The sequence below is a fragment of the Lissotriton helveticus genome, chromosome 7, assembly GCF_964261635.1.
Source record: "Lissotriton helveticus chromosome 7, aLisHel1.1, whole genome shotgun sequence".
Taxonomy (NCBI): domain Eukaryota; kingdom Metazoa; phylum Chordata; class Amphibia; order Caudata; family Salamandridae; genus Lissotriton; species Lissotriton helveticus.
In genome coordinates, this window is record NC_136068.1 from 1407564503 (window position 1) to 1407590372 (window position 25870).

A 25870-nucleotide genomic window follows, 5' to 3' on the forward strand; every position below is an offset into this window, starting at 1 on the left:
GACCCCTACGCAACTTCTGGATACGGACAAAATTAGTCTGGCAGAAGTTGGCGTAGCTATCACTAGACTTGCCACTGAAAAAGCTCCTGGGTTGGACAAACTCCCGGGCGACCTATTTAAAAGTGAACCTGGGATCTGGGCCCCATATCTGCAGGTTCTCTTCAATGCAATCCTGGAGGGGATGGCGTTGCTTGCCACTTGGCTGGGGGCAGAGATTGTGCCCATCTTTAAGAGGGGCTCTTCTCTGCTCCCAGCCAACTACAGGCCTATCAGTTTAATAGACGTCCCCCAAAAGATTTTTGCTAGGCTGATCGTGGATCGTCTACTAGAATGGACTGAAGAACATTCAGTCCTGAGCCCATATCAGGCGGGCTTCAGGAACAAAGTGTCCACTGTAGACCAAGTCTTCCGACTTTCTATGATATTTTGGAAAACGGTACAGTTGGAGGGTGGCAGCCTCTACACTGTATTCGTTGACCTAAGAGCGGCCTTCGACCTAGTATCGCGCATGAAACTTTGGTCCATGCTCTCTGGCCTGGGGGTCCCACAACATCTGCTGACCACGATTATCAGACTACATACTGATAATTACGCGCAGGTCAGATGCGGCCGGGAGGGGACACTCTCCAATAAATTCCCCGTTGACAGGGGGGTTAGGCAGGGCTGTGTGCTTGCACCGACCCTGTTCTGCCTCTTTGTCAACGGGGTAATAGCGCACTTGAATGGTGTCGAGAATACTGATGCTCCCAAACTTGGAGGCAGCAGGGTGCCCGCAATCATGTTTGCGGATGACACCCTGCTGCTCTCAAAGTCTCCAATGGGGCTTCAGCGAGTTCATGGCGGTTTTGAGGCATTCTGCAAAGATCACGGTCTAGAGATCAATGCCTTGAAGGCCAAATACATGGTCTTCAACCCTCCAACTCGAGTTCCCTCTAATCCATGTATTGGGTCTAATAAGTTGGAGAGGGTCCGAACCTTTGACTACCTAGGGATCACCATCAATGAAAAAATGTCATGGGTCCACCAACGGGAGAAAGCGCAACTAAAGCTGGCCCAAATAGCAGGCGGAATTACTAAGTTAGTCGCCAAGAATAAATCCACTTTTAAGCCGGTGGCCCCGCCTTAGAGATTTACAGAGCACAAGCCAGGGGGGCGGCTATGTATGGTAGTGAACTTTGGGGCCACACCTGCAATCGTGATCTGGTAGTAACCGAGAACAATTTTATCAGACAACTCCTTTCACTTCCTTCGAGTACACCTTTGCTGCCTATCAGACTTGACATGGCCTTGAGACCTCTGGACGAAGACATGGGCCTCCGGCCACTGTTATTCTGGCGTAGGATTTAGACAGTTCCTGAGCTAGTCAACTACAAGGCAGAATTGCAAGAAATTCTCGCTTACCCAAACATCGGGAAAATCCCCTGGCTAAATTTTATTAAGAATGAACTAATTAAATTGGGGATCCCTATCCTATGGTCCGACCCGCTAGGATCTTGTCCCGGGACTACACGGAGGCAGCTTATCATCCAGTACCAGGAAACTAAACTTGCTACCCATATGCAAGGAACTTCCCACGGCACTTTAACGTCATCTTTTTTAATAATCAAGGACTGTTATAGGTTTGAAACTGCCCTAGACATTATAGCCCCAACATCAACTAGGAAACTGTATCTCCAATGGAGGTATGGTAGCTTACCGTTACGTGCCCTTACTAGTAAATGGGCCGATTTATCCCCGTCTTTCTGCCCCGGATGCAAATTTGACCAAGAAACTGATCTGCATATATTGTTTTTTTGCAAAGCGTATGTCCAGGCGCGGAGAAAGTGGATTGTACCACTGTGTAAAAACTTGGGCTTCTCCCGTTTCATGCAAGCTTATAGGGTTCTGAAAACTGATCTCTCTGGCCACATTGTCTTCGCTTTAGCCAAATATTTGGGGTCTGTCTGGCACAAGAGGAGATATCTTTTAAACGGGGATTTATAAAAAAACTGTCATAACGAAAAATCCTGAGCCAGATTAACTTGAGAATGTTTATATTTGCATAATGTGTTATATGTTTTTATGCTTGTATATATCTTAATAGTTACTGTTTTACTCAATGTTATCTGCACCATTTATGGCACATGATGCCGAAATAAAGATGATGATGATGATGAAGACAAAGCATAGGCATTTAAATAATCCCACTGGACTTTCCCTATTTTGAGAGTCTGTAATGTCCATGCAAAGTGCATTACTGATCTTAATTGATTTTGACCATGATACAACACAGATACGTCATTCTGAACAATATCAATAACAGATGAAACAATATTATCCAAGGGGTAAATGCGCGAAGACAGTGCACTGATGTTCTTGTTGACCACATCAATAACTTTTTCTAAATTCGCCTGATCTATTTGATGCAGACGTAAAGCTGCTTCTGCCTGCGAAATTTTCCAAATTTCATTGTAAACTGCATAGAGAAATCTCTCTATGACCTAAGATAAAATCAGCCAAATCAATGTCGCTCGGCAAGAGTGATGAGTGTTGTTTTACTGACGACAAAGTGGAATGTTCCAACCATTGTTGGCACAATTTACCCAAAGAGTATGTGGTGACTGTATGTGAATTTTGAAAACGAGGATCCGGTCTAGTCTGTGAGCAAACAGGTGTTACATTATAAAAACGTAGTCAACATGCATTTGAAATTGTTTGCCAGATCAAGCAGCTGGATGGGTTAATCTCAGAAACATTAAATGTATAATTTCGAAACAAATCTTGCAATACATCGATCGTATAATTAGTTTGTGCGCATATTCATCTAAGGAAGGGATGGATGGGATATTTACATTTTTAACAGTTGCCAAGACAAAACAAGTGGTCTGATGTACTGTATCATTTAAAAATAAAATTTGAGTCAGAATCAGGCAGGCACGATGCAGAGCCTTAGTACCCTGAACCTGCCAAGCTTCAGTGCCCTGGATTGAGTTTAAATCAACAGTATCGTTCTAGTGCTCATAAGCCTGTTTGGCTAATTCCATTCTAAAGGAATTTGAATAGATCAATTTAGTATGGGTAGGAATAAATTTGGGCTGCGATGAGAAGTGCAATTAAAAAAAATAGGATTCCGGATTAGACGTGCTATAATCAGTAAAATAAGCAAAGTTATCCTGAAGTTTTTTAGAGCTCCCCTGGATTGGAGTTGGACAATGTTCCCATTGAGTGTGTGTGTGTATATGTGTATTTCGATTTATATAGCGCACTAATCACCCAGGGGTCTCAAGGCGCTTGCTTAGGGAACCCGTCCTGGTATTCCCCTGTGAGATACCCCGGCAGGGTATTCACAAGGTGAAAGCCAGGCATCCCGCCGCGAGGGGCCGTAGTGGAGATTAAGCAAGCTATTGCCCAGAGTCGCAGAGTGTGACCCCGTGAGTCGAGTAGGCACCGGAGCGAGAATTGTCGAGTCCGTGGAATTTTTTAGCCCGAGACCCGCCGAGGCGGGGAATCGAACCCTGGTCCACGGCTGATCTCAGCTTCCGGGTCTGCCGCCTCTAACCACTGAGCCACGCTTCTCCATACTGTAATTAAAGACAGGTCATAACGTGTTCATTTTGTGTAAGTAATAATGCCCATAATGTTGATAACAGAATAAATCAGCAGAATTGGCAGAATTTAAATACAAATCTTCAGCATCAAAATCAGCATTTTATTTCAAATCAGAAAACAATGAATGTACAGATTGCACATCCCAATCATCAGAATCTATGGGCCAGATGTAGGTAAATGTCATTTACCGATTCGGTATTCAAAAATCGGTAAATGAGATGTAGGTAAAAAATCCGTTTTTTTTACCGAATCGGTAAAAGTCGGTATCGGACTTTCTGTAATTACCGAATCGGCAAATACCGAATCGGTAATGGCCATACAACCCTATGGGGCAAAAGGCCCATAGGAATGCATTGAAAATACCGAATCGGCAAGCAAGTAAAAGTGAAAGCAATGGAAACAGCCAATCAGGTGCCACCACCCTCCCCCACCCTACCAGGGAGTGTCATCCCAGGCAGCTGCAACTCATTAGAAGGTTCTGGAGAGGCAGTCAGAGCTGAGCAGAGAGACAGAGCAGCAGGGAGAGATTTGTTTGCAGTGAAAGAGAGTAATAATGGCAAGCAGCACAGAGAGCCAGAAGGCTGAAAGAAAACGAAAATTAAAGTTCAGCAGCATGGAGCTGCAGGTACTGGTGGAGGAAGTGGTGAGGGTCCACAAACAGCTTTTTGGCAGGCTGTCCCTCACAGTACCAGAGTCAGCCAAAAGAAAACTGTGGCTTGCCATAGGGGAGAAGGTGAATGCTGTGGGTGTGACCAGCAGGAGCCAAGAGGACCTGAAGAAAAGATTTTACGACCTCAGGAGCCTCACCAAAAATAAATGGCAGAGATCCACAAGCAGGCTGATGTGACCGGTGGAGGCAGGAACCCAGCGCCCCCCCCTGACTGACCTTGAGGAACTGGTGGCCTCAACCATCGAGCCTGACAGTGTTGTGGGAGTAGGAGATGTGGACAGCTCAGCCAGAGCTACTAGAAAAGGTAAGAGGCATGTGCAGCATGACACCCCAAAGCAAACTGCTTCCCTTTAGCCTTTGTGTACAGGCCAACCCCAGTCCAGTACTGCTAGCACTATACATGAGCAATGCATTATGGGAAATGTAGTCAGCAAATGTAGGACCACATGTAAGTGCACAGAAAACAGCAAGGCATTGAAAGCCAATCAGAGTAATGAAAGTGAAATGTGCAATGCATTTATTGTAGTGACTGTAAGACAATAGCACTCAGTGTACATATGCTTCTTTATACCTAGGGCCAACATCAGGCAGTGGACCATCTGCATCACAAGGAACTGCACCAGCAAGGGAGGAGAGTGTTGAGGCAGGGCCAAGCACAGCAGAAGCCTCGCAGGAGGACGAAGACGCCACTGCCATCTCCCATGTGGATGACTCTGTTCGTCCCCTTGTGTTTGCCCACTCCCCACACCTTTCCCAATTCCCCCCCATTGGTGTTCTCACCTGAGAACTCCCCATCACGGTCCCTGACAACACCTGCTACTCACCAGCCAGGAGGAGAAATGTGGCCCCACTGAGAGTCATGGTGGGAGGTGAGGTTGAGGCTCCAGCAACCATACTAGTCACTCCTACTGCACAGGTGTGCACCCATCAGTCCAGCAGCACTCGCAGCCGCCAACGCACTCCCAGCAGTGCAGGTCCACAATCATAAGTACGCTCAGAAGCCTCGGGTGTTGGTGAACCAGCACACGAACCATGATTCTGTTGTTGCTGTCCCTGAGTTTTATTTCCCCAGTTCATTTTAGGAAAGAACGGGCGCCCATCTTTATCAGTCTGGGGCTTTTGTCTGAGTTTGAGTTTGTTGTTGAGTAAAAGGCTTGATTCCAAGACTATTGCGCCCTATGGTTTATAGGGCGCATGTTTGGCAATTCCCGCTGCTTGTCTGCATCTGCCACAGCCTCCAAGTGTTGCACCACTTATAAGTTTACAGCATCACCCTTAACATTTGCCAGGATCATATCGGAAACAATGTTGAACACCCCCATCAGTCTAATTCCCGATTCCAGGGCTGCTTTCGCCCCATGTTCCTCCTAAACACCTCAATCACGATAGAGGGGGTGCCAAAACACATCGACTATGCTGCAAAGACTTTACCCCAAGTGTTACAATCAGCTAATTCGGGAACCAGGTTTTCGCTAGAACCATTGTCAAAATGCTGTGTTTCTCCACAGGTGTGTTATTAGGAAAAACAGCTTTGAGTTACCCAAATCTCTCTGCAAGCCAATAAGGAAGTTCATCCTTATTCTGGGGCGCTTGTCCATTATGGAATTAACCATGAAAGGACTGATGGTCACACCACCAGGGGCAAGTGGTTGCTTAGCAGCACCAGGTGGTCCTACTTGGGAGTTGTGGGACATGAACTGAAAAACAGCTCAATGTATACATATTAATGATGTATGTGATACGTGTAGCTCTACGACTGTAGCAGTGAGATAAGTTGGATGAGGGGTTTACCCAGCCAGTGGCCCCATCTATAGATCAGGGGCCTAAACGGACCGGTGTTATTGGGTGTGAAAGGGTGCCATTAAACCATATTTGGTGTTCCCAAGCTGTGAGCAGAACCTCAAGAGTTCTTTACGGTCTATAGTCCTGCGGAGTCTCGGTGGCAGTATACTCGGGAAACAAATTCTCTGTCCCATCGACTGCAGGAAAAGTGTCCCAAGAATGAAATACCTTGAAGCGGAATGCTGGATCTGCTTCTACAACAAAGGTAAGACCTATACCCGCATCAGGTACTCCATATTGAGTTGGATAAGCCCTGAGCGGTGCGCGGTTAGGAACCACAATAACAATTGCGACATTAAATAAAGAACAACCTATGCATGGCAGCGCTAATCCGGGGTAATATAAATGAGAAGACCTTTTAAAATTCAAGCTTGAAAAACCTAAAAAATATCACAATATAGGAGGCTACATATTACAGCTGTTTCGGGAAATAGAAGTGAGGGGATTGTGGACAAGCACTACTCAGGAGTCTCGCTAGTACGAACCAGACCAAACATTGGCAGCGCCATGCTGCGGGGATTCTGTACATACACAGATCTATGCTCAGGAAAACAGGACCTCGGTGTATAGGAGTTGTACCTTCCTACCACCTTAGTACCCACAATCCAAAAACCGACTAGCTATAGTGTCTCATTTGTTCTCCTACATAACCACAAAGCTACAAATGATTAGACAATCCAGAACACAGTACTCCAGATCTTCCAGGAATTCCAGTAGCAAGACATACCCTTTAGCTCACTCACTCATACTTGTCCACAATAGGGATTGTCAGAGTCACTGTATAGTTCAAAATGTACTGAAATCAGGAAAACAGGACCTCGGTGTATAGGAGTTGTACCTTCCTACCAACTTAGTACCCAAAATCCAAAAACCGACTAGCTATGGTGTCTCATTTGTTCTCCTACATAACCACGAAGCTACAAATGATTAGACAATCCAGAACACAGTACTCCAGATCTTCCAGGAATTCCAGTAGCAAGACAAACCCTTTAGCTCACTCACTCATACTTGTCCACAATAAGGATTGTCAGAGTCACTGTATAATTCAAAATGTTTATTTTTACTATCATGCTCTATAATGCAGTGTATGAGTCACTACCAGCAGCAAAATGCATAAACCTAGAACAGTTAGCATTGTTACAATACCATAGAATATAAAGGGGGATGTCAAGATATACAGACAGTGGAAAAAGTACTATAAGGCCTACCCCCCTCCCCTTGGTAAGTTGAGGTTTGGTATATAAATGAAGATCGCTGGGCTTTGTCAGCAGAGCCCGTACCTTAGTGCCAAGATGGTCGGTTTACCTCATAACAGCATAGCTCTTCTCCAAAGAAAGGTCTCTCTCCAAGTGTGTGTGAACAACATGCGTCCCGTAATATCAAAGCAAGAGTTTCCAGCAGTGCAGCTGTGTTTAGCATGTTTTGTCTAGGTGCTAGGGACTGACCAGAACAGAATAACAAGGGGCATGTTTATCGAGCTTGCACATCGTGTTCAGACTAAACTCCAGGAACAGCACAGAACACAGAAAGCAGACAGTTTTTATGTGAAAGGCACAAACATAGTATTGCAAAATAAAGTCATGTAGTAACCTGTGCAAAGGCAGCATCATGGTAACTTAGCAATGTCGAAAACAACCTTAATGGTCATATTACAAAATGACATCCCAAACACCTCTGGGAATGGAAATCTCTAGAAACTTCTACTACTTCACAGTTGCCACCAATGGCACATTCTGGACCCTAATAACAAATTCTGCAGTACATGTCTGGACCTATGGATAACATTGAAAGAGGACTGCTGTGATGCTCTGTTGCAAGGACTGCTGCTCTGCTGCCTGAGTGAGAAAGACTGAACATGTATCTTGAACCCAGGACCATCAGAGGGAGCTGAAGGGCCAGTTGGCTGACCTCTTGACCAGAGCTTCAGGGAAAGGAAGGGCTCCAACCACCTTGAGCCCTCACCTGGGTCCAGGCTGAGTGAGTACCATCCCACCTATTCACCGATTTAGCAATGCTGATGATCCGTAGAATGTTCACTCTGTCAATTGGTAATCTGTCAATGCGCTCACCAGCTCATGGGATGGGGTGAGCATCAGTCTTAGTTGAGCCCCCTGTAGTACACACAGAACCTGGGTTGAGTTCTGGGGCAGTGCCCAGTGGGGCAGCGTTAGTTAACAGCACCACTGTGCAGGCCCAGGGACTACTGGAGTGCTCAATCACTCACAATTCCAACACTTTAGAGACTTCCTCCTTAATGCTGGCCCCTCACTTTGTCTGACAACTGTATATATTTTTTTTGACAGGCAGGCTATCCCCAGTATCTATATCATGAGTACACAAGTGTACAATCCCAGGAGTGAGGGAAAACAGTGAAGAAAAATGTCCCAACAACTGGACGCAGTGCTTCCGCTGTTCTGGGGTCAAGATAGAGGGGAGTGTGACAACTTCCACTGACCCATCTTTCTCTAAAGATAATAGGAGGTCAGTGAGTGGTTCACTCCCCTCCTCCTCGCCATCATGTATTACCAACAGCATGGTGACCTCAAACCTCTAGTAGTGGGGTTAAGGAAATTGATGTGGAACACTCTTAAAGGGTTTCTGGGATCTTGAGGTCCCCCTTCTGCCTTACAACACATAAAGCCCTGTCCAATGGTCATGGAGGACCCTGGACCCCTGGAATCCTTAATCCACTTTCTGGAACGGCTGACACACTTACTGAGTAGCCTTTTGGTTATACCAGAATTTCATGACTCCCTGGCTAACTTTCAAGTTCTCAGAAGCCTTCTTGTGGAACGTGGTCATCTGGTTTCCTAGGACCAGCATGTAGCTAAGCACATCCTGGGGGAGCTGCTTGTAAGCTTGCTACCACCCCTCGTTCACCAGCCTGAGAGGTCCCCTAACAGGGTGTACCGAAAAGAGTTTGAATTTGCTAAACCAAACATCTCCCCATAGGCAAAGAGCAGATGTGGTCAGACTATGTCCCACTTCTACCTCCTGAGTTCATGTAATCGCATAATCATGCCTTTTAAGGTCTTGTCAAATCTCTCAATGAGCCCATTGGTTTGAGGATGATAAGGTGTGGAGAACTAGGAGGTTACCCCAGACTCTTCCCACATAGACTTCATGTAGGCAGATATTAAGGTGGTGCCCCTGTCAAACACCACTTCTTTGGGGAACCCTACTCGGATGAATATCCCCATCAGGGCCCTAGCCACTGTAGGTGCAATTGTAGATCTCAGAGGGATGGCCTCTAGGTGTCTATGGATATGGTCCACCAAAGCCAGCATGCACATTTTTCCAAAGCCAGTTTTAGGGTCCAATAATGTTGAAGCCCACCCTTTCAAAGGCAGTGCCAATGACTGGTAAGGAATTCAGGGGTGCCTTCAGCTTTTTCCCCATTTTCCTATTGACCTGGCAGGTGAGACATGTCCTGCAGAATGTATCTGAGGATAGCTTCATCTGCGGCCAATAAACGTGAGAGACAAACCTGGCAAAGTTATTTCCCTGTTGCTGATGTTCCGCTATTGGTATTTCATGAGCCACTGCAAACACAAAAAGATGATGGATGGACTGCTCAAACCATTAAACCACTTACTTTTCAACCACTCACCCAAAGTCAAGACATCTGGGTTAAATTCATCGTTCTTTTGCTCACCATGCCACCCTAGTTTGGACCCAGCCATATGCAAATCAGTCTCAAACCTGCTCCCCATAGGAACTGTCCAGACCAAACTGCCAGGTCAGTTTGTTCCCATGGAGAGCATGGTCAAGACTGATTTGCATAAGACTGGGTCCAAACTGGGGTGGCAAGGAGTGCAACATAATTATGGATTTAACCAAGATCTCTTGACTGAGGGCGAGTGTTTGAAAAGTTTCTATGCTCTGTCCATCATCTTGTTGTGTTTGCTATGTTTGCCCTAAGTAGCCAAGGGTATTCCCAGACGTCGGTCCCTTGCTTGCTGTTCCACTAGATTCAAGCATGTCTTGCTGATGTAGGGTGATAACATAAAACAGTCGCAGGATGCTTGTTTCCGAGCCAGGGAGGACCTGGCTTTGCAGTTCGGTCTGGACTGTTCCCAATAGGCACAGGGTCAAGACTGATTTGCATATGGCTGGGTCCCAACTGAGGTTGTATGATGAGCAAATGAAGAATGGATTGAACCCAGTTCTCTTGACTGGGGGGTGAGGGCTTGAAAAGTTTCAGCACTCTGATTTACTATTTTATTAGTCAGTGCCAGTGGGAAAGCACACATGTTGCCCCATGCATAAGCACCTTAGGCTCACTATACTAGAGGTAATTCTCCCAATAGATGAGGTGATCTCCGGAGGTGTCAAAAGCTGCCTGGGATTCATCTTGCTGCCTCATGCACTCTAGGCACTCATTTCTGTAACTTGCAAAACTCCTACCTGGTGGCCCTCCCTTCATCCAGTCATCCAGAAAGCACAGGCAGGTCGCCTCAGAAGGCAATGCACTCCCTGGTGGGCTCCGGGGCTGCGTCTTCTGGTGCTACATCCATCAGTCCCATGGAAGCTTCAGTGTCTGGTTGCTCAGGACCCCTGCCCTTCTCTTTCTTGGCCATTCATACAGGCTCAAGGTCTCCTAGGCTCCCCTGCTGGGCAGCCATAGACCTTGTGGTCATACAGACCATTTAGGTAACTCCTGATTTTCAGGTGGGACCTTAGCTTCACTGCCTTCCACACAGTGTACTCCAGATCATTTCCAAGCAAACCATCCACAGGTATTTTCAGGGCTCACAGCTATTGTCTTGTCTAAGTGGCACATTCGCTGCCCCTCACCAAACCATTCAGTCCAAAATGTCTCATCAGTCAACTCAAAATCTAGAAAAAAAATGGCTTTGATGAGCATGTATGTGGTCTGGTTACCCACCTCAAGTGTAAGAAGTGTATCCCTCCCCACTGTAGGCATGTTTGCATAAGCTAGCCCCCAGTGTTCCTCAGAGATGTTTCGCATTCTCAGGGCTACCTCATAGGTAGAAAACGATTCTTCTATGTCATTTACCACTGCAAGTCAAGTCGTTGGGCATGCAGACCCTCACCTCTCAATGGAATATTGAAGGTATGCTGCCACCATCACTGCTGGACTCTGAGGTTTGCATGACCTTGAGCTCCATCTTCTTTTTGCTTTTCTCAAGCTACAGCAGGGTGTCCTTTTCTGCAAAGGCTCTCTCAGACTCAATTTTCTTTGGCCAGGGCCCTCTCTGCCTCAGCCCTTCTCTCCTCTGCCTTCATACTTACTTTGGCCAAGGCTCTTTCTGCCTCAACCTTTCTCTCCTCTGACCCCTCATGTGCTCCTCTGTGGGTGGGTTGTTCTGCTCCTTCAGCTCAAGACTCATCACTGGGTCCTCCTCATCGTCCAAATTCAAGTCCCCCCTGCTCTGGGTTGTCCTCTGATGTGGCCTGCAATCTAGGCTCCTATGGCTAACTTTGTAGCCTTATTGCCTGCATTCAGCCCCCTTTCCTTGCTGAGCATCTTCAGCGCAGCCCTGGTGAGGGTGTCAATGTTGAGCAGGTCTATCGCCATGGAACAAAAAAAAGGACCAGCCAGAATTTTTCATGCTGCTTGCATAATTAGAGGAATTTGGTGATTCCTGACTATCCTTGTAACATAAAGATCCAGCGAAATTCAGCCAAAAGCTGCATGGCAGAATTTTTTCCCTGTTCGACCAACGTGATGACAATTGGAACAACGAGTCTCCAGCAAGCGAGCTACTGAGCTCAAGGAAGATTTGGCATCTCCTAGTGTGACTTACAGTTGCTAGGAAGCCTGCCGGTACGATTTTCTAATGCAGCAGTCGCAGTCAGAGGGCTGCTATGTGAATAGATTTTCTACGAGGGAAGGAGCAAAATAAGCTTTATTCTACCAAAACTGGAAGGCTCAGGTAGCGTGTTTAGCTCCAATATTTTTTTTAAAAGTTAATTTTGTTTCCCAACAAGGAGAAAGTACCATAGCGACTCCTCTTCCATCCAGGAGGCTTCTCTCACTGCTTTGTCCATCTTTTTGTCACTTTTCATTTAAATTTGGAGGGAAATGATCTTTCTTTTTCTGTAATCCCTGCTGCATATGCCACTGGATTTTGAGAATTTTTTTGTTCGAGAAATTAAGTAAGTTAGAGACTTTTTGGATAAGTTTGTTGTTTCTTAGAAGGTTTGCATCATGATTTTTTTTAACCTTTCTTAAATTTGATTGTGGATAGGCTGGAGTTTCAGTAGGACCCTATTTTGCATTCACTATTTTTGTTTTGTCTATGGGAAAAGTTTGCACATTTTTGGGAGGACTGGCGACCTGGATTAAAAATACTTTTTCTCAATTTTCTTGTGTAATTTGTGAATTTTCTACTTGCTCATTTTTGTGTGGACAGTGTGTGTGTGTGTGCACTAGGCCACGCTTTTGTCTTCATTCTGGGCCTGCTTTTTCTCCATGCTTGTTAGAAATGGGGGTCTCTAGTTGGCAGTGGCATACATCCGGTCTAAGTGGGGCCCCTTCCTTCTAGTCAGTAAAAGGGGATTACACTCCCTTGTTAGCTTGGCATGAGCAGTCAGACCTATCTCAGATGCAAAGTGTAAAGTATTTGTGCATAACACACACAGTAACACAGTGAAAACACTAAAAATTGACTCCATACAACTATATAAAAATAAAGCATCTTCATCTAAGCCACACAAAACCAAAACAACAAAAATCTAACATACACAACTCAAAATATGACTTTTAAAATGTTTCAAGCAATTCTGTCCAAAGAACTCTATGATGCAGTGATTTTACACAAACAACCTCAGATGTATCAAAATCTACAAGGCAAAACAGGTGCAGAGGAGGGCAGTGCCAGAAAATACAGTGATGCACTAATTCCTGAGTCCAGAGTGAGGTGATGTGTTGCATCGAATCAGGACTTTAGGTGTAACTAATTTGTTTAAATCCGAGATGGTTTTGGTCTGCATGGGATGCGTCAGAAAAAGTGGTGCACAGGTGTGATGATTGGAAATCAATGCAAACTGGATGTTGGTGTGGTGGTGGCAAACAGGCGCTGCATCAATTTCTTTAGCCACGGTGCCAGGATGCGGCAATTCTTTCAGCTTACAGCAGGGTCTGCGTCCGGAGTCAGTGTGGGGGATTTGAGACTTTGGAGGCACAGTGCTGGGGAAGTCACGTAGTGGTTGTTGTTCTCTAGATGCTCCCAAACTTGACGTCACATGACTAAGTCGCCGGAGTAGAGCAGAGCAGACCACTGCGGCAGAGGAGCCGAGGAGCTGAACCGAACCCCAGGTCCCAGCATCTCAAGACCGAGACAGCAAGCAGGAAGGGGCTAGCGACCAGGGTGCCTGCCTTTGCCTCCCCCCCCCTCCTCAGTACCTCAGCTCGCACACTTGGCAATCCGGCAGCTCGCTATCAAAAGCAAAAGCCAAAGCAGAAAGACAAAGAAATCCCGTCAAGTTTGGTGGCCATAGCAGGCTGCGGTGAAAGAGTGGGCCCAAGAGGGATCACAGAAAAGGCTCGGACAGTCTGAGGGCGGTTTGCGTCCCCTCGGTGAGCCCCTACTTGCACTTCGTCTTCTTCGGCCCTGTACCCTTCAAGGTCCACCTGCATTTACTGCATACCACTGTCATCTCACAGAGCAGTGTGGAGCAGAGCAGAGCATTGCAGAGCAGCCCAGCTGACTAGCGGAAATCAGAGGTTGCTGGCACTCCCCATCCACAGTCTACAGGCTAAAGTCCCCGGCTTGCAGTGCCATAGCCCAGTCAGAACGCCCGAGGCGCCAAAGGCACCAAAGGCACCTGGTGAGTGAGTGAGTGAGAGTGCTGGTGCGGGCGGGTAGCTTAGGGTGAGGCACGACAAGGAGGGGGCTCTGCCAGTGGATGTCTGAGTCCCTCCTCAACGTCCAGCAAGCCCCACCAACCCTTATCTCCAAGCACCCCCATCGACTCCTAGTCGGGAATTGTCGAAGCCCTGGTCGAGAAGGGCTCTACAAGCAACCCAGCCGCTGCCTTTCTGTCTGTCAACCCTTCATTTAACCCAATGATTTTTAAGGAATCGCTATTTAGGAATTGCAAAATGGTATGTATGAAAAAAGTCGCTATTTTTTAGCGATTCCTTATTCTTCCTTATTTGCGAATTCGCATTTAGCGAATTCGCAATTAAGGAACAATTTCCAATGCATTCCTATGGGCCAGGAGGCCCATAGGAATGATTGCGAAATAATTCTCAAATTGCGAATTCGCAATTTGCTAATCGTAATTTGAGAATTTTTTCAAGGGTGCAGGGGTGTCTCAAAGACACCCTGCTGCACCCCTTAAATGTACATGTGTGTGCATATGGCGCACATACGTGCCCTATGGGTATGTGTGTTCATCACATGCCACCTTCAAAAATGCCAAAATGTGCATTTTTTGAAGAATTCGCAAGTTACCATCAACTTCAAGTTGGTGGTAATTTGCGAATTCTTAACCAAAATTCGCTACCCAAAAATGCTACAAACATAGCATTTAAGGAATCGCAAACGGCCTTTTTGCATGTTTTGGGATGTATGAAATATTAACAAAATAAGGAATCGCAAAATTGCGATTCCTTAAATGTTATGGCAAAATAAGGAATCGCAAAACTTTGCGATTCCTTATTTTGTTAATATTTCATACATCCCAAAACATGCAAAAAGGCCGTTTGCGATTCGCAAAGGCCGAAATTCTGCGAATTTCAGCCTTTGCGATTGGCAAAAGGCTTGATACATATGGCCCTTAGTTCACTACCAGAAGTTTTAACATCTATTATCACAAAACTTAAGCAAAGACATCAGGACACTATAGTCCAGCTTCACCAAAGAACACCCGAAAGAACTTTAGAAGATGCTGAACAAAATGGAATCAATGACTTAGCGGACATTGCAAGCCCCCCAACGTGCCACCGCAAACTGCAACGAGGGGTGCAAATCACTTCACGGGTAACACACGCCCAGTAGAAAGGATCCCCACGTAGACTAACACTCAAGTCAGCAACCGATTTTGTATACGGATACAGCTCCATCATCTTCGCAGTTGGAATCAGTGATGCGCCAAAGCACAGCTAAATATGAGGAAAACCGTAATGGGTGAGACCCTGCACAGTAGCACCAGCGGGGCAATTCATCTGTAACACACTATAGAACCCTGCAAAACACTCTCTAGGAGAGCAGAGAAACACTTGAAAAAACAAGCTAAAAACATTAAACAATGTAGCCGGGCAAAGGAATTACAGCTGGGCCAGAGAGAACTAGATGGCACTCGGAGTCAAAAAACACATGCAAAGAAGGTTCTCACACAAAAGAATCTGGAGCCACAGAAACTCTACCAGATTTTCCAAAAGGAAAGTTTTAGTGCTATGCCAGGAAACAGCCAGCCAAACAATATACCAACACCTAAATCAACCAACTCACAAGATGGAAGAGCAGCCCAAGCAAGCGCCCAACGTGCCATTATAATCAGACAGTATAGGCGAACTCTCTGTGAAGCAGCACTAAGAATGCCATAAGCTGGAAGCTCGGTCCTATGCTACGGACAGAGAAATGACAGCCCCCCATTACTGAACAGCAATGAGTTCTGAGGGATCAAAGTTGCCCTAAAAGACATCGGAGCAACCATAATAAATGCAAAAAGACTGGATACATACTCTGCCGCTGCCAGCAAAAGGGCACAAGGGCAAAGGGAAGTGGAGAATAACAATACCATTTTCACACCTGAATATACATCACTGGGAAGCTCTGACATATTAAACAGGTCCAACATCTTACAAATTTTCCAACACATTCCAGAGCTTTCCTCCATCGCAACTGAAGACCTCATCCAAGTACAATACAAGCCATTGGGTAACAATACAACAAGAGAGTCATCAATATCAAAATGGAAAAATTACTCCATACCACAAAAAATTATGATATCAAGAGATCGATTTGCGAATTGGGGGATTATGGTACACATTCCTAAGGAGGAGAGATACCCATGCATATTAAAAATTGAATCTAATACCAAAAAGACACAGAGCCCATGAAAGAACATCTTAAGAGGGACAAACTATGTTGCTCGTACCACAGCATTTTCTAACTTAAGAATACACCTTTCACCCAATTCTATTCAAACAAGGCGCATGTTCACAGAAAGAGGAAAAATTGATCAAGATAGAAACACCGAAGAGGGAACAGCAATAACCCGACCACCGCCAAGATCAAATTGCTCCTGGCACACAAAGAAACAGCTGCCCCAGCAATGTATTGAGCAACACTGTGAAAGTAATTTCATGGAATGTTTACGGGCTAAAAACCACATTACAAATATGGAAGCATTTGAATTTCTACAGTCTGGGGACCTGGTATGTCTTCAAGAAACTTGATTGCTTGCCTCAGCGGACATTCCAGGCTTTATGGAATTTTAGCAGCTAGCAAAAAAGTACAACATATTCAGAAGACCATTGGGGGGCTTATCGATATACATTCGAATCAGCATTAATATAAAAGCCAAACCCCTACTAAATACGGATATGGTCCAAGCCATTCTTCTGCAAGGCCTGAAAACGAATGGCTGCCTAATGAAGATTGAACTTCTCAACATCTATCTTAAAAGCGATTAGTGACCCAGACATAGCGATATGAGGACTCTATTGGACACACTTGAAGATTTATTAAGCAGTCAGCCAAACTGTGGGATCATAATGGCTGGGGACTTTAACACCCAAAACCTAGGTACTGCACAAGATGAAGCATTGCCTATGGAAAGGGCCGGAACACTAATGAATACTCTTCTAAACAAGTACAGATTGAAATCAATACAAACACCTCATTGTCACAAGGCAGACTCGAATAAAGAACTACAGGGGAAAAACAAATCCACGATTGATTATATCTTCACGTGCAATCGCTTGTATGGACAAGTGACAGAATTCCAAAATCCTTTGTTCCAGATTAGCGACCATCTCCCACTGTCCATAGTCAGTACATTACAAATGGCCTATCTTCCGCTCATTGCCCTTGTGGGTCACACCAATGGGGAGGAATTTCACGCCCTACTGAGGAGAATAAAATGGAATAAAATAGACACATCAGTCTTATGTTAGTGGAAAAGCAAATGGCCCAGACTTGCTCAAGATTTCACAGCAGCCAATGTTTCTGAGAACTGAATCAAACTGGCGACGGAGGTGTACCATCTTTTGACCATCTTTTGATAGGTAAACAAGCAAAACACCACCGAGCCTCTGGTGAAAAGGTTTGCTGCCAACTTCAACCCTGATGGGGAAAAGTGGAGCAAAGCAAGCGGGCCTTGAGAACAGCCATCCACATTCACAAGCGAGAGGGAAAGACAAAACACACCAAGATCAACTCCTAGCAAGGTAAATACATAGGAAAAATGTATGGGACTGCAAAAGACAACAGCAATACTCCCAATGGCTGAATATTTTCAGCCTGTTTACCCCAAGTAAACAGGCAGAATTTTGGTCATACATCAACAGGCAGCCAGGGCATGGCCACGATAGGCGCAATGTGGTCGCAAGCCACACCTGGATCACCCATGCGACTACATTATACTGTTGTGCTCCAAATCTGACTCCACTGCTCCACCAATGTCTATCCATCACGACTGGTCTGCCCAATACATTTCCTCCATCCATTGAAGAAACAACTGAACCTCTGGTTGCAGGGAATCCTCCAACCACAGAAGGAACATCTGAACATCAGGTTTCAGGGAACCGTGTGACAACAATTCTAAACAAAACTTCCAAAAGGACAGAGCGCCGGGTCCCAACGGCTTACCAGGACACCTCTTTAAAGAAGATTTTGACTTCTGGGGAACCATACTCACGCCGCTCTATCAGTATTGCCTGGCCAATTCAATGATTCCGGAGACCTGGAAAGGTTCTCTGCTGCAACCCATTCATAAAAAGGGTGACACCTGGGACCCATCGAATTACAGGCTGATTGCTCTCTTCGACATACGCAAGCCTCCTGTTGTGAGGCCTGCAGGATTTGGCTAATTATAATGAAATCCTACCACACTACCAATCCGGTTTCAGGCCAGGAGCGTCAACAATTGGCAACATCTTAGCCCTTGCTTACCTGGTAGAACAGTCCACTCAGAAAAAGCAGCCACCACTTTTCGCATGTTTTGTTGATTACTCTGCGGCATTTGACGGCATTAACTGAAGTCTGCTGTGGCGGAAACTACAAAACTGGGGGATACCGGTGACGCTGTTAAAAGCAATAATCAGTCTCTATACTGGAACCTGGAACGGGGGAAACTTGCGACTAACTCAGCCACCAAAAAAATCCTAACAGGTCGAGGGCTAAAACAAGGCTGCGTATTGGCGCCTCTGCTTTTTAACTTATAACGACGGACCTCGGCAAAACAATATCTAATGACAATTATTTACTCCCTAAAATTGGCCCAACCAGACTATTTTTAGTGCAGTACGCAGATGATATGATGTTACTGGACCATACCAAAATAGGCATGCAAAGATCATTAGAAGGACTAAGCAGCTATAACAACAATAATGATTTCAGAGCAAAAGCAAGAAAGACAAAGGTAGTAATATTTGGGAAGTATGCCAACAAACTTAGACAACAATGGAGACTGGGCAACTTGAAAATAGCAACAACTACCAAATATAACTACTTGGTGGTTTGGCTTATGAGCAAAGGGAAGTCCACAGCACACATCGCTTACATTGAAACAAAAGCCAAGGCAGTGATGTATGCCTTATGTAAACTAAATTGCAAACTAAGCAGCCCATGGACCAAATCCATTAGAAAGGTCATAAGTGCAAACCTTCTCCCCTCAATTACAGACGGCCAACTAGCATTCCCCATAGCTTTTATCAATATCATGGAACATGTCAATTGTCAAGCATGTAAACAGATCCTCCAGATTCCAGCCCACGCCTGGAATGCCCTGGTGCGATTGGAATTCGGGCTAAACAAACAAAGTCATGAGCATTGGGCTTCGATTGTGCAGTTTTTCGAGGGGTCTGTGCGACCCCTCCGCACACAGTAAAAGCAGCTCTAAAAGCAATCTTTATTAAAGGAAACAACTCATGGACCAAAGGCATGCACACTGCCTGCACTGAACTGCACCTTGACATGAACAAATGGCATGACTTTAGCCATCAGCCTGGAACTCTAAAATCTATATTAAAAATACAAGTCAGTCTACTATCCAAGGAAGAGGACATGAAGGAACTGAAGCTCTTCAGCAGTAACATCAGGATACTTGTAAGCTCCTACGAAGACCAACCAAGGCAGCCATATCATGATGCGCCCTAAACAAGTCAATTTTAAAGCGAATCTTTACAGTGACACTTATGGTGTTGCTGATAAAAGATATCAACACGCGCTGGAAAGCTTTAGAGGCGGTCACTTCTTGCAGACTCTGTCACCAGTAGGAGGAATCCATGGCTCATCTGGTTTACACATGTCATTGTTTGACCCATGCACGTCACACTTTGTTGAAACCTTTCTTTAAAAAAAAAAATAGAGAACGCGTACTTGAACAGATGCCATGAAACTTCTTTTTAACTTGGAGATCCCAATGGAACTGGCCAGATTTGCAATATGTGCACTCAAGGTGAAAGAATTTTAGGCAAAGCCACGCACGCCGCGATTTATTGAAACCTCTGTTTTTAAAACATCAAACAGGTACCCGCACAGATGCCATGAAACCTCTTTTTAAGAACTGGATAGATTAGCGAAAATTTGCACACAAGGTGAAAGAACTTTTAGTCAAAGCCTTAGTCATGGATTAGAACTAATTTACGGGTTTCACATTTGTTTTTATTCGTCCCACACTTTTTAAGTGCTGTGTTCTTAGATCTATTTTATCTATGTTTTAGTCATGTATATTCTGTCAAATATGTACCAACTATAATTAAAGTAAGTAAGTGCTGGAGAAACTTTGCTTGACCTCCCATGTAACAATTTTTATTGATTGACACAATCAAATGTATTCATTATTCATTCATTCATTCAGTGTGCTAAACTCAGGCTGCAGCGGCTTCTTCAACCGCTGTCAGGCGCTGCATCGATTTCTTCGGCTGCACAGTGGCCCTGTGTAGAAATTTCTCTGGAACGGCGGTGCTGCACTGGAAAAGCAGGCACTGAAAGATTGATGCCTCAATATTGATGGTTTCAAGCATTTCTTTTGCAGAAGGAACTACCTTTAAGGTTCCATAAATGGATTGGCACCACAAGGCAGGTCAGAAATCCCAGCAGCGGAGTTCAGGGATGCTACGGGTGAAGTCTTTGATAGCCCTGAGACGTCCAACAGAAATCCAACACACACAGGCCCTTGGAGAAACTTCATGAGCAGAATACTAAGCAAAGTCAGGTGCTTTTCCTCTGCAAAGCAGAAGCAGCAACTGCAGGCCAACCCAACCAAGTAACACACTGCAAAGGGGCGGTAATCCTTCTCACAGCTCATTAGCTCTTCTCCTTGGGAGAGGTTCCTCTTATTCCAGAAGTGTTCTAAAAGTCTGGGGTTTTAGGTCCAATACATATACCTCTTTTGGGCTTTGAAGTAGGCATTTTTCAAAGGCTTGTCTTTGTAGTGTACAGGTGCTTGCCCTGCATGGTTGATTGATTGATTGATTGATTGTGGGTTTCTAAAGCGCTAGAATCGACTCCCGAAGGAGTATCTCTGCGCTGTAGACCGCTGGGGAACCCGTCCTGGCTTTCCCTGTGAGATGGTCCCTACTGGGTATCTCCAAGGTGAAACCAGGCATCCCCGGCGTATGTGGGGGGCCATTGTGGAGATGAGGCAAGCTAATGCCCAGAGTTGCCGAGTGTGATCCCTGGTTAGAGTAGGCACCGAGGCGAGAATTATCGAGTCCGCTGACCCTGGTCCTCGACCCTGCCGCGTCGGGAATAGAACCCTGGTCCTGGGCCGTCCTCTGCTTCCGGGTCTGCCGCCTCTAACCAGTGAGCCACACCACTCCACTCCATGGTAATACTACAAGGGGGTGGTGGCAGCATTGCAAAAGAACAGGCACAACCCTTTTATGGTGCAGGTGACAGCTCCTCCCACCACTGTAGCTCAGGAAGGCCCATCAGCCCGGTCACAGGCTGTGGGAGAGATGGGTGGAAAAAGAAACTAGGAGGCTTAATAGACTTCCCAATTTGTATTTCTTTATTGTTACAGTTGTGTCTTTTCCTTATTAAAGAGTAAACCTTTATGCTTTGGATGTCCAAATGCTTCCTTTTTTGGCTTCACTAATTCTTTGTTTGTCTCTCTTATACAGATCGTCCTCCTCTTGATGGCTGGATCCCTCTGTTTCTCACGTGGTAGTCCGCAGGAGACTCGGGAGAGATGAGAAAATGATGGTGAGTACTGGGGTAAGTTACTTACTCCAGGAAATGGAGAGATAGTAACCCTTACCACATCTCGTTGTGAGAGGTAGGTAAGAAGAGATACATTCATGCATACACTGAGGTTTGGGGTGGAAGGAGCAAAAAGTGCTTGCGGAGGGTTATACGTTGACTGCTAGCCTGTCTCCCATTCACACTCTGCTAGCTCTGCTAGATATTCTGCCAAGAACAGTCCAGAACAGAAAATGAATATCCCACAAGCATATTTAGGGTGTGAGAAGAAACAATGGGGCATATTATCAAGAAAGGGCGTTACATTATCGCCTGTGAAGACATCTAACATGGGCTTCGATTGGAATTCATAGAGCATATTATCAAGCACATTATCACCGCTTTATCGGCAGTTGCATGCCGATAAAAGCGGCGATAATGTAACGCCCGTTCTTGATAATATGCCCCCATATTTCTTTCTAGTAAATGCATTCACAGGAGATGTTATATTTTAGCCGTCCAATTATGTTAGGGAGTCCCCAGAAAAAAAGAGACAAAAATCCTAGTACCAAACTGGACCATGTGTAAGCGATCTTTCCCATCTAGATCCTCCCCCTATAGTTAGGTCCAGATGCCGTTTCCCAGGGTAGAAGGAAGAAAAACCAAAAACAAACAAAAAAATGGAAAAGATAAGAAAGAAGGAAAAAGAAAACACACATGAACTGCGATTCCACACCCCGCTCCTTGTCTTATCAGCCTCCCCAGCAATTCCATCTCAACTGGCATGCACTCACAGCCACTGCTGCAACTTTCCTGAGGATGTTGTAGCAATCTGCGCCTCTCCTGGGGGAATCCACAAGTCCTCGCACCAATCTTGTCCGCTTGGTTTTTGTCTCCCTCCAGTCTTCTCGCTTCGGGTGGTGAGGTCCTGTCTTCCTCAGGTTCTGACGTGGTTTTCCTGACGGCGTCTTCTGGCTCCTCTCCGTGCGCATTCTTGTTTTCTACCCCCTCCTTTTCCGGTGTCGTGTCGCCTTTGTCTCCTCCCAGTGCCGCTTCTGATTGGCTCTCCCATGGATCCTCTTCCTCTTTAGGAGAGTGTAGGAATAGGTTAACCCCTTCCTTCTTCCTCCCGGACAATGGGGGCTGCTGCGTCCCTTCATGGAAGAAGGGAAAATACAGTAGGTGGGGCCCTCGGGGTCCTCCGGGTCGGGGAGGCCTTGCGTCTCTCCGTCACATGGGCCATCAGGATATACAGGGTACAGCTCAACTTCCTTTGTGTGACTGTCTAGAGCGAATGCACAATCAGGCCACTGTCACTCTAAACCAGACTTTAATTCGACAGGCAGACAAAGGCACAGGATGGCTAAACAAGAAAATGTCCACTTTCTAAAAGTTAACTTTGAATATGATAGAGTGCACTCCAATCTTAATCAAAGGGGGCCCTACAGCACCCATTGTGCCTCCTACACTTGTGGACGCACACAAGGGTCATAACATGGGTACCCTTGTGTGCATGCACAACAGTTCCTGCACTACATGGACTTTTGAGTCCATGCCGTGCAGCAACCTTGTGAGGCGTCACCACTGCAGTGCATTTTCAAAGGCACGGCCACCTTTGAAAGAGGCACCGCCCTGGGACTTCCACACTGCCCGCCCTGTGGTGCAGGATGCGGCAGTAGCATACCGCTCATCCCTGCGCCGCCGAAACTCATAATTGTGGGCAAAATGTTTACTGACCACATGTTCACAAGAAAAAGCAAGAAGGTATGGACAATAAAGAACACATGGAGGCATATAGCAAAAAGTAACTGGCTACACTAAATGGGCATCCTGTCCCATGGCATTGTTGGTCCCGGTCCTTTTTACAGGGTTTTCCCTGAACTTTTTGCTTCCTGCCTCCTATTTTTTCTCACCTGTTTTTGTTGGCTTTAGGACTTGGGCACTTTACCACTGCTAATGTTTGCTAAAGTGCATATGCTTTCTATGTAGGTTGTAATTCTGATTGGTTCTCCATGACTGCCATATTTGATTTACTGATAGGTCCCTAGTAAAATGCTCTATATGTGCATAGGGCCTGTAAATCAAATGCTACTAATGGGCCTGCAGCACTGGTTGTGCCGCACACATGAGAAGCCCTGTAAACGTGTCCCACACCTGTCATTACAGTGTCTGTGAGTGCAGTTTTTACCTGCCATGTCGACCCGGCAAGTGGACCCACTTGCCAGGGCCCTAACCTTCTCTTTTCCTACATGTAATTCACCTCTAAGGTAGGCCAGAGGTACTCCTTGGGCAAGGTGCAGTGTATGTGAAAGGTAGGACATATACTGCTATGTGTTACATATCCTGATAGTGAAATACTATGGGCCAGATGTAGGTAATTTCGATTTACCTACTCTTAAATACCGAATCATACCGATTAGATTTAGAGTAGGTAAATTGGAAGTAGGCAGATGTAGGTAATTTTTCTTTTACAATTACCGATTCTGTAAGATTCGGTATTTACTGATTCGGTAAATACCGAATCGGTATTTCCCATTGATTCCTATGGGCCTTGAAACCCTTAGGAATCAATGGGAAATACCGATTCGGTATTTACCGAATCGGTAAATACCGAATCCTGGCAGGGGGAACGGGGTGTCGCTTTGACACCCTGTAGCACCCCAATTGCAGGCTTGTGTGCCATGTGGCACACATACATGCCCTAAGGGCATGTCTGTGTGTCACATGGCATAGGTGTACATGCACAGATGTGCATGTACACTGGAATTCGATATTTTACCACCCAATAGGATTGGGTGGTAAATTCCGACTCCTAAAGGGCCTGTGGCACTCTTTGAAGTGCCACTTACATATGAATTTACAGAATCGGTATATTTACCGATTCGGTATTTTACTGAATCTGTAAATTTACCGAATCGGTAAATATACCGATTCTGTAAATAAAATGCCCCCTACATCTCCATTTGCAAATACCGGTCGGTAACGGCCGATATCGGCCGTTACCGACCGGTATTTGCCGACCTACATCTGGCCCTTACTCATTTTGGTATTCACAGAAGGCACTTACTCATCTATGAGTAAGTGCCTTCTGTGAATACCAAAATTAGTATGTTACTCAAAATGAGTAAGTTACTCAAAATGAGTAAGTTACTGATTTTGGTATTCACAGAAGGCACTTACTCATCAAATGCCGTCTGTGAATACCAAAATGGAAGTAAGTTTAGGATTTTGTCTTGAGTTAGTTCTGTGAATTGGGCCCCAAGTATACAAAAGGATGCTCAAGTGCCACACTAAACACCGAATAAATTATACAAATTTGTCAGTGACTGTGCTCATATGGTCACTGTTTCTCCTTTTAAGATTTCTACAACTCAGCTCTAATTTGGTGTCCCCCAAGGCTCTTTGTTTAGCCTTACACTGTTCCATGTCTGCATTGCCCCAATATCTAAACTAAGGAATTCCTCTGGACTTGAGACTATCTCATATGATGATGTTACTCAATTCTTTGTTTTCATTACAGATAATATTCCATGAATACTACACAATTTCAAAGCCTGCCTCTCTTCATTCACAACATGGATGTAGGATATCTCTTTTAAACTTATCCATAAAAAAAAATCAGTCATTTTCAGATAACCCATCTCCATCTGCTTACAAGTTTGGTGGCTATCAGGGCTGGGCCAAGTGTCAGTTCCCAGAAGCTCAGATATAAATGTTTTTGTTGATGTTTCACCATAAGTTAACTGCATGTAATATAATGCATACCTTAAATGGAAATACATGAAAGCTAACCTAATCAGTGGGAGATCCACAAGTATATGTTGTGAACTTTCTATTGGTTAATGCGATCACTGCAGATGTCTCTGTGTGCCAACAGAGTCCCAAAGAACTGAGTTCTGTTTGCTGCTTCAGGAAAACGTGATGCGTATTTTTAGGATGTATGACGTTACAACGCATACTTTTAGCACGCATACCTTTACAACACAATTTTTACAACGCAGGATCCATTACAACGAACTACCATTACAACGCATTTTTTTACATCGCAGATGCCTTTACAACGCATACCATTACAACGTAAGTATTGGTAAGTATATAATATTTTTTAAAATTTAAGTAATTAAAATTAATATAATTTAATTTAATTTAATTTTAATTTAATTTTATTTAAAACCCAAACCTAGCCTTGAACCCTAAAAATACCCCTGTACCCCAAAACCCAAACCTAGCCCTGAACCCTAAAAATACCCACGTACCCAAAAACCCAAACCTAGCCCTGAACCCTAAAAATACCCCTTTACCCAAAAACCCAAACCTAGCCCTGAACCCTAAAAATACCCATGTACCCAAAAACCCAAACCTAGCCCTGAACCCTAAAAATACCCCTGTACCCAAAAACCCAAACCTAGCCCTGAACCCTAAAAATACCCCTTTACCCAAAAAC